The 8,081-nt window shown below is 36.4% G+C and overlaps 1 long non-coding RNA gene across 1 annotated transcript; it reads left to right on the top strand.

Moving 5' to 3' along the window:
• The first annotated feature begins 2,094 nt into the window (after positions 1-2,094).
• LOC133275352 (uncharacterized) lies at positions 2,095-4,754 on the top strand. The gene is made up of 3 exons (XR_009745478.1): positions 2,095-2,176; positions 2,525-2,583; positions 4,676-4,754. It is a non-coding gene; the product is annotated as an uncharacterized LOC133275352 (long non-coding RNA).
• Positions 4,755-8,081: the final 3,327 nt, after the last annotated feature.

The raw sequence follows: 8,081 nt of genomic DNA, 5'->3' as shown, positions 1-8,081 counted from the left end.
AATTTACTTTAATAATCTATACATAGGATGCTTTCTAAACTCTATTACTTATAGATGAGAAAACTTTTTATAAACAAAAGTTTTGTTAGATTAAAAAGTGGATGTGCACAGTTTGGAGTTATTTCAGAATAAAGTTTTCACAAATTGTTTTGACATTTCACATATTTTGAAGGTACAAAGACATGTTGCAACTGGAAAGGGAAAAAAAAGAAGTTTATCAGCTAATGTGCAACCTCAAGAGTTTTTAAAATCTTTTCTGGGAAAGTTAGGCTAGATCTAATTTTATTCCTAGGAGTTTGTTCATCCTGAGCATTAATTATTTGGTTACAGTACAGAGAACTGTTAAGGGCCTACATGAATAGGTAGCAGGATTGTATTCTTCTCCCACATATAGTTTGTCTTTCCTTCCATGTAAATAACATCTAACATTATACAACCATCCTGTGAAGTATTATTGCAGAAGGACAAAATTCATACAGCTATGCAGAGCAAGGAGCCTGGGAAACTCTGTGGCAAAACTGTTGTCAATGCCACATTGATAAAGCATTTAGGGTTTGTCAGTTACTGGAGAAAAACTGCATAATAATATATCAATAAAGCACATTTTATTTTTTTTCCCAAAATAAAACTATTAAAGGGATTTTGACAAAGATTAAACAGAAAACCAGGACCTTTATCTGAAGTATTGCAATGTGTCTTTACACTTTATTTCAGAAGTATTAGGACTATGCAAAGTACCTATTCTTTTTACAGTTGAATCCTGTCATTTCTCTTACACTCTTGTGTTCCTGAAAATCTTGCTGATCAGTTATTAAAAGAAATGGCAAATTACATACATGCATTCAATACATTTCTTTAAAGCTTCTTCATCTCCTATTCTTCTTATTTTTTAAACTAATCCTCTTCATGATCAGTCAGCCACTAGTGTGAATCTGTCCATTATGAGCAATGACACTAACACCCCTGAGGGGTTGCTGGGACAAGGGACTGATTGCTTTGGGGAGTTGAAATCAGGTCCTGTGTCCTGGGCCCTGGGCAGGTTGGAGTAGTTTCCAGGGAGTCTGGGAAAGGACAGTCAGGGCTGTTGGTGCCCTCAGGGACATGACAGTTACGTTGCTCCTTATCTCTTCCAGGTAGCTATTTTTCACTTCACATCCCTGACCTTCCCGTCAAATCCTTGTTACATTCAACTTCTTCCTCTTTTATTCTATCTTCTCAACTACATACAATTTCTAGCTCCTGTACTTATTTTTCCACTTTTCTTGCTCCCTTCTTCCCCATTTTTATTCAGTCATAGTGACCCTTTCTTTCATCTTCTCCTCTCTGGTATCATTTGTGGCTCCCCATAAATGATAGCAGAGAAACCCTCCCAACCCTCTCCAGGATTTAGGAAATCAAAGAAGGAGCCCTGACGATACGTGATTACTTGCTTTTGGTGATCTTCAGTCTCTTTCGATCCCCTAAACATTTTTCATCAGCTGTGCAGACAGACCTGACTAACAGCTTTAATTCTGCTGTCAAACAGCTGGCTTTTCTCAATTCACTCATCTCTTACAAATTACTCAAGGCACAGTCACTCCCCAGCCAACTTTTGTGGAGAGGCTTGGCCCTCTCAGGCTATGTTCACGTTAGCAAGTAGGATCAAACAGGAATGAAGACGAGGATTGAGGTATTTAATACATACTTGTTTGTACAAGTTTACTTCAGTGAGGACATGAGGAGAGCCCTCAAAGAGTTGGGAATCCCTCCTTGAGGAAGGACAGACACTTCCCTTCCTCCACTATGATGAGTCATGCCATGCTCAAACTTTCTGTCTTCACTGTAAGGAAAAACCTCACCTTGAAAAGCTAGCTGTACTTCAACAGCTAGAGAAGAAAACCCCCCATTCGCATATCCTCCCATTCATCTGAGTATTGAGAAGCCAAAAATTGCTCCTAAACCCCGGTTCAAAAAAGGAGCAGAAAATACTTCTTTTCTGTCCTTAAAAGACAGACAATTTGGGATAGAGGTGTTAATTGAAGGCAGACAAAGTAAGAAGTAGTGCAAGCACTGAGAGCTCTTAAGGGCTGTGCACTGTGATGAGAAAGTGGTTCCTTTGCTTGATCCCAGCTCTCACCCTATGCTCTAATTTTCTAGGCACCTGACTTGAGTCTCTGAGGTCCTCTTTGCTGAAATGGTAAGTGCTTACAACTGCTCCAGAAGCTTGTGGGAGTTAGTTTGAAAGTGCAAGATTCAATGATGTTACTTTTCCTTCCTACCTTAAATGGGGAAAACTTAATCTAGGTTTCCTTATGTGCAGCAGCTTTCTGTATATTTTTCTTAATATCAAATACCTGAGAACCAAAATACTTTCGTTTAGGTAGCCAGCCAAAATATTTTAAAGGAACTGTATTCTGTTTTTTTTGCCCCTTGCTTAACACCTCTTCATGGACTGAACTCTCCAGCCAGGTTACATGTTCTTCAACACTGTAATCAGGGACTCTTTAATAAAGCAATGTCTTCTTACTGCTGTTGTTTTCCTCAGAAAGCCTGCGCTACAGAGGAAGATGGGAATAGGAAGATTATGAACTACAGCTGCCTGAGGTAATATGGTAATATTTCATTACTGAACTATTTTAATTGTGAGCCAAAATATTTCAGATTTTGTTTACTTTTGGAGTTGAATTTTTCCACTGTTTAATTTCCCTAAATAGATTTAATGCTATGTAGTCTGAAAATGGGCCGAGATATCTCACACTGGACATCCAAAATTAATGAAGCTGGTTTTGCTTATCCCCGTGTTGCTGGTCATAACAATTGATATAATAATAGAATGGCACCATTTTGAAGAGTTGCAAAATTAAATTAATGTTAATGCGTGTGATACTGGAGGATAAACTTTGTAAAACTGTTGTCAAAGTAGGAATGTGTTCAAAAAAGATTGCTGGAGGTTCATAATTCTGGAATTAAACAGGATTTTGGTTGGAATTTGTGTATTTAATTTACTAAAACTTTGAGTTCATACTTCAGACATTAGGATTTTGTAAAGCTTTTGTAAGAGCATTGCAAATTAAATATAACTACTGAAAACATTGTACAGCATCTTTATGCAAGAACTCTTTTGAGTAAGCATAAAGAAAGTTTTTAACATGCTTCTTGTACTAGAACAAATTTGTCTTCATATATACAATACTACAGTATTTCATAGCTCTATGCATCATAGAATGGTTTGGGTTGGAGGGGATCTTAAAGATTATCTAGCTACAACCCCTCTGCCATAAGCAGGGACATCCCCCACTAGAGCAGATTTCTGAACGACACAAGCAATTTGCTAACAATAAGTGCGACCTTTAATAAGCTTATAACTGGATTTCACTGTTTCCAAGGTGGTGGTAGGGAGGAGCAAGTATTCTTACCAGCTGCAATCTTCAGTCTTTTTTAGTGCTGTCAGGCCAGAAATATTCACTCTTGGCTCTTCTTTGGGATACTAATCTGTCCATGCTGTGCACTGTCAGGTTTGGATTGCAGAGACAGTCATATTGTTTCTATGCGTTTATTGGCACTGTTATACCTGCTCATATGCAAGCAACATAACCCACCCAAGATACCCCTGGTTACTCAGGAACTGTAAAGTTTGGTGATGACATTGAGTCTCAGCTTTGGAAATGGTGCTGTTTTTAGTAGTAGCACATGCTTGTCTATTACTGTGGTGTGTTAATGACATGTATGGCTTTGTCAGAATTGTCTTAAAAATGTCTGTAAGGGATCTTTACTGTATGCATTTACAGTTCTTGCTCCTTGTCAATTGGAGGAGACACTACGGCTTAATAGGCTCATACACAGATTTTATAGGATGTCAGAACAAAATGATTTTTTATTGAGGAAGGGTCAAACAAGTTGTGCTTTTTGTTGTATCACACTAAACAATATAAGAAGCATGTTAAAAAAGCTCAGGGCTCTCACTAGAAGGCAAAGGCTATGAGAAATGATTTAAAGCTACATTATCCTGTTTCTAATTCCTTTTCTTTCTTCCTGCGGAAATGTAATTGCAAGAGGCTGGGAGAAGGGATTGGAGCATTGGCTTCTATGTCAGCCTTGAAGAGTCATAAAGTCTCTTTTATGGGTTTCTCTCTAGCCCATGTTCTACTTTTCCAAATTAGAGGAGACAATATGACAATCTTAGCTAGCTCTGATCTTACATCTTAATTTGCAAACTCAGCAACAATATCAGTGACCAACTTCACTGGATATGAGGAAATATTTTTGAATTTAAACAATTTTCCACTGACCTCCAGTAAAGGCCTTTTTTATAATTGTCTGCACGTTTCCTTAAAGACCTCCTCCCCCTCAAATTCAATAGGCTTTGATAATAAATATTCTGGATAACTAATGTCTGTCTCAGTTAAGATGTCTGTTAGATCTTAGATACAGAAGTCAAATATGCAGCTGGAAGTTTCAAACAATAAATTAATTAATTGTGATTCTTTCTGAATTAAGCACAGCAAACAGACACTATGAATAAACTTAGAATTCTGTGAAGCAGTTGAAGCTTCTTCTGAGAACTGGCTCAGATTGGTTTGTGTAACTTGAATAAACTTAAACAAATGTCATTATGTATAAAACCCCAACAACCCAACAGTTCCCTGTATCACTATTCCTTCATGTTTCCTGGCATCATTTAATAAAATACTTGAAGTTCCAGCATTTTGCTGCTGCTGGTGGTATACCTTGGTCATGACCTGGAAGGACCACCCACTCTTGTAAAAGAGAGGGTAAGTCTGTCTCTATGCTAATTTGATTTTAGACCTCCTTTGAAGAAAAAATACAGGTATCCTTCAGTCAGCTTCAGTCTGGGCTAAGCTACTTCTGTGATGCAAGTTTTGGTCTGTAGAAGTCACTTATAGCTGCATAAGGCAGAGGGTGTTTTGTGTGTGTATGTGTGAAGGAGAAGAGAAACTTTTATTGGTGCTTTTGTTTCTTTTCCCCTTGAAGAAAAGCCAGGTATTTTTCTACTTATGTTTGAAAAAATGTCCAAGAAAAACAAAAGCACTAATATTAGCCCAAATGAATCTTTAGTTAATGAGATGTGATTGATTACTTTGAAAGGAAAAAAGTAATATACTATGACATATAAATCTAAGTGTACTGGTTAAAGATCTAAATAATTTTATTTCCCATAAAAGAAGCACTTGTAATTAGGAATGAAAAATGCAGTAAGCTGATGAAGAGAAAATAAATTTATTGAAGTGATTTTGCAAATCATGGTTAATTGAGCCACAAACAAAGCATCAAATAAAGGAAATAATGTGGTAATTGGAACCCTCATCCCTTATTGGCATACATTATGGCTTGCTATCTTTTAGCAGTATTAAATCATTGTATGTGAACGTTGCCAAAAAAACTCTTCATTTCCTTTTAGTGACTTCTTACTGCCCTCAGCTGAAGTTTAATAGAAAAGGAAGGACATGATGTAGTTTTAATGACAGGAAACCCATGGCTTCCAAATGAATAAATTCCATCACTGGCTGCCACAAAGTGTGCTAATTATTTCCTTTGATAAATTAAAAGCCGTAAAAGTCCAAAGTATATAGCATGTGGTTTACAGTTATAGTCTGCCTGTCTGCATTATTGAAAGTTCATATAAACCTCATTATTTTAATTTAATAAACATTATAATTATTTTTTACACCAGTAGGCTGTATAGAAAGCATATGTCGAAGATAAACTTGTCTGACAGGAGGGTAAACCGTCCACAAAATGAATAAGCAAAGAACATGGTGTGTCATGTTGTGATAGGTCAGATTTTTAATGATACTTTTGAATGAGCAGATGCTTAAATATTTTTCAGCTTTATAAACCAGAGACTAGTGAACTAACTCTATTTTGTAAATGAGTATTTCATTCTGTAAAGTGTGCTTTGATGAACAATACAGTTCCTTGTGTTTTAGAACAGAAGCAAAGAAAGCTTGGGAAAAATTCAGGGAAATGTAGAGAGGAAAATGGAGATTTTATAATAAACATTGAAAGGCAAATAAAATAAAATCCTATTCTATCTGAAGGAATGAAACAGATATCCAACAGCGATGTAAATAACCAGAAGTGTTTTTTTTTCTTAAGAAAGATCATATTCAATGAGGGTCTGAATATTTTTAATGACTATTGTACTAATGACATTCAGGCCTGCTCAATACCTCACAGGATTAGACCTTAACCTTAATACAGGTAAAAGAAAAAAAAGAAAAGAAGAAGACTGAAGAATGAGAAGCAAACCCAGTTTTTAGAGGTTATGGAAGTTCATGTTGGGTTATGATTCTAAAACATTTTAAAAAGCAAACACTTTTAGGTTAGCCAATCAATCCAGTACTGTTACAGTACTGTATCTTTTGCTGTGTGTGATCTAATGCACCTGACTCCAACTGTAAACTGATTCAAATCTGCTTTTAAAGTGGGGAAAAAAAAAAAAAAAAGAGAATTTAGCTGGACTGTGTCACTAATTTTGCTAAGCATAATGATTCAGTAATGAGACTAGGAGTTTCTGGAGACATGAGACAGCAGTGGCATGCCAGAATAGAGGGCATAGTATCACACATCGGATATGTGGAACCAGCAGACAGATGTACAGAACTAGGTCTGGCAGGACCAGGAAAAAGCAAAAGACAGGCAAACCACTTTGCTCTCTTAAATTTAAAATGCATGTTATAGACAGCAATTAGAGATACTAATAAAAATTACAGGAATTGGAGCACGTATTGTTTTTCCATGGTATTGGACCAAATCTGTTGCAGAAGTGGGTATTCAGAGATCTGTGTCTTACAGCTGGGGAGCTGCAGCTCCCAAATGACTGGATCAAATGGGTATTGTTACAGATTATATTGGAGAGATCTTTTGTTCTGCTTATTGGTCTATACTGTCTCCTTAGCATAAGTCAAACCCTATGGACCAATACAAATGTACAGCTGGTCTGATTTGTGCTGGAGAGCAGCTTTCCTGCAAACCTATAGGGACTATTGAGACCAGTTGCCATGTATGTCAATGACGAATTAGTTTAGTAGTTCCGTGTGAAACTAAGGACGTATTTCACTTTTGCTTAGAAGTGTATGCTTAGACTTTATGAAGAAAATTCAGACTTGCATGTGCTACAGGGCTGAAGCCAATGGAATTGTTTTTGAGTGTCAGGGATGCTGACTTGATGTTATACTGACTCTATGTATCAGCTAGAAATTACCAGTTTCGTGTCTGACACTGCACTATGTTACGGGGAAATGTGTTATCCTCTGGAACAAAAAAAAAAAAAGGAAAAGTACCTAACTTTATGAGCAAGTGCCTGATTCTGCTTCTGAGAGACATTATTCTTCCCTTCAGTGAACTGAAATGGAAACATATCACATTTTTTGTTTGATGTGCTATACCAGCACTTTTCTGTCATTTCATTTTCACACAGTAACACAAGAAATGATTTTGAGGGAAATTGAAAGGGTAAGAAGTTTTCTGAATCTTTTTAGTTGAAAGGGAGTTTGAAAGAGAGCTGGGGGAGGTGTTTTAATATTCTTGCAGAAGTAATTGGTGTTGCAAGGAAGTGTAGGAGGCTGAATTCTTCCACATTGCAACATATTGCAGCCTCAGAAAAATACCATAAGTTCTAGCTGAAATATTCTTAGTTGCAAAGATTTAAATAAAGTCATTTGAAAGTGCCAAATCTGTGGTAGCACTTGCAAGAATATCTCCTTGAAGGACACTCTCCTTTTATGTTTATATGTCACTACTCCTCTTTAATAATAAACCTATGAAAAAAGTGAATAAAGTGCTATAAATAGCATATATGAAGGCATATTAGTGCCTGATTGGAAAATGCTGACACACTTTGAACATGCAAAGGAATTCTGTTCCTTTGCTCTTCCTTTATATTTTTCCATCTTTTTTTAATTAATGAGAGGAAGACAAGATTACTGCTTCTTTAGAGATTATTTCCTTCATTGAGTTTTCCTTCTGTAGTCATAACAAATCTGCTTGTAAGATGAAAATGGCTCACATATCAGTTAACTATGCTTATTTTCATGGTATTTTACTTGGGAGAATAATTAACTTTTTTATTAAGACTGCTG

This window comes from Pezoporus flaviventris, unplaced genomic scaffold (genome assembly GCF_033815535.1).
Source record: "Pezoporus flaviventris isolate CSIRO_AGI_PZ_B2104156 unplaced genomic scaffold, CSIRO_AGI_Pfla_v1 ptg000002l, whole genome shotgun sequence".
Taxonomy (NCBI): Eukaryota; Metazoa; Chordata; class Aves; order Psittaciformes; family Psittacidae; genus Pezoporus; species Pezoporus flaviventris.
The sequence above is the reverse complement of the archived record's forward strand: the minus strand, read 5'-3'. Positions and strand labels throughout refer to the sequence as shown.